We start from the raw sequence: 2,337 nt of genomic DNA on the forward strand, positions 1-2,337 counted from the left end.
CAAGGTGCTTTTTGCAGCTAAACTTAAAGGAGAAATTTTTGTGGGCCCTCAAATTCGAACTTAAAAATCGGACAGCTTGTTCCAGAATACAATGAACCAGTATGAATCTAAAGCGTGGAGTTCTTTCGTAGAAGTCTTAGACGGTTTCGTTGGAAACAACAAATCTTTAAACTATAAAGAAGTGGTAGCCAACATGGTCGAAAATTATATTAAACCGGGATGTAATATGAGCGTCAAACTTCATTTTCAGGAATCTCACGTTAACTATTTTCAGCGAGGTTCTATGAAGATATAAAGGAGATGGAGAGATGTAACCAGGGAAGATGGGATATAGGAACGATGGCTGATTACTGCTTGAAGAGAGACTCGATCACAACAATCCATAAAAAGAAGACCACAAAACGCAGTTTTCGTGAAAAAAGATGACGGTTTTATTAAAAAAAAAAAAAAACCAAATTGTCTAACGTAGGTTATACTCAATTCTTTTTTTTAAGAACAACTCAATTTTGCAGTTTAATTTTGAATCAAATAAAGTTTTAATAAATATTTTAAGTATTTTAAATATAAGTATTTTTGACAGTTTCTATGAAAAATTTAAAACACACTTTTCTTGAAAACCTGGCGTGCTGGAAAAAAACTAAGTACAGATTCGTGATTAGCACATCCCATTTACTATAGGACAACTATTAAACATAAAACACGTTTTCATGAAAAAAAAATGTAGGCCTGTGTTATTTTCAAAGAAAAAATGAGTTGAGTATAGAATGTGACTATAGCACATAAAGATAGAGTGGTAGTAACATCAATAAGGAAATAATTGTTGGATATATTACATGAAAGTAATCCTGGCATGGTAAGAATGAAACTTAGAGCTAGAAGTGCCCTTTAATGGCCAATTTCTTCAATATTATTATTAATATTAGTCAGTCAATATTTTCAGTTCAATGTCGCTAAAAAGTGAAAAAAACTTCAAAAGAATTCATGTTGATTTTTATGAAATAGGTTATAAATTTCGTTTAGTAATAGATAGTATATCTAAATGGATATAAGTGTTTCGAATAGGAACAAATGCTCACCAAGAAATATTAAGTATTGAATAATATTCAGAAATGGACAAAAAATAAAAGATAAACCTCAATGACCTAAATTAAAATTTGATTTTACGGAGCACCCTTCTAATGGTAAAAACTATAAAGTACATATGCTTTCACATGGAGAAAGGACTTAACTGGAGAATCTTTATCTCCTAAAAGAGAAATCAACTTGACATTAAAAAAATTATAATTATTTCATTTCTAAAAAATTCAAACAAATTAATTACTAAACCTCTGCGGTAACTAGTATGGAAGAATGAACTAAAGAAGTGTTTTCATTCAAACTTTTAGAAGTTTGACCTATATAATATCCAATTATATTCCTGACAAGTTATACTATGTACTACGTTTGACTTGTTGCTGTATTTGACTGTTGCTTGTTATTATTGTCTTAGCAGTTTGATTACCTATTTGATCCAAATATTGTCTGAAAAGAATTATATTTTTACATTATAATCCTTAAGGTGAAAATACTTTCGAATGGACCGATATCTCAGATTAAAAAAAACTGTGAGTTTAACTAGTCTGACAAGACTACCTTCCCTTTATTAGATATATATATATATATATATATATATATATATATATATATATATATATATATATATATCTATATATTATGCGAGTATGTGGCTATATAAATAGCTTGAGATAAATATATGTTTAGTAAAAAATATTAAGGAATCCTTAAACGCCATGCGAAGACAAAGAAAAGAATAAGTCCCAATGATGTTCGTTGTAAGAAGCTGCTACTCCGGCAAAAAAGGGGGTCGTCGGAAAACGGAGGGTTTGACAAATTCCTATCCCTGCAATCCAGCGGACAAAAGCTCCGAAATACTCGGAATTGCTTTAGAAGAATGCCCGTCCTCCCTTCCCCCCGTTCGCTCGCAGGATCAGCCGATATTGGATTCCCCCTAACATAGCTGGATTCAAGGATCCTTCCCATCGTTCTCGTCCTTTTCATCCTTTCCCGTCCGCTTAGGCCAATCTTTGGTAATAAACTTTTCTCGATACACCCAACTGAAACTTTAAACACTACAGCTTCCACATGAATACGCAAATTCTATTTATATATTTTAAATTTTGTATAATTTAAACAAGATTAAAAGTATATTGTATTGACCAAAAAAAAATAAAATACGATAGTTTAATAATTTAACACTCTTACGTTGTAAGCTGTAACGATGGAATTTTTAAATGGAAGTCAATTTTACACTGTTTCTCTACTCTCATGTATTTAGGG

The sequence above is a fragment of the Diabrotica undecimpunctata genome, chromosome 9, assembly GCF_040954645.1.
Source record: "Diabrotica undecimpunctata isolate CICGRU chromosome 9, icDiaUnde3, whole genome shotgun sequence".
Taxonomy (NCBI): domain Eukaryota; kingdom Metazoa; phylum Arthropoda; class Insecta; order Coleoptera; family Chrysomelidae; genus Diabrotica; species Diabrotica undecimpunctata.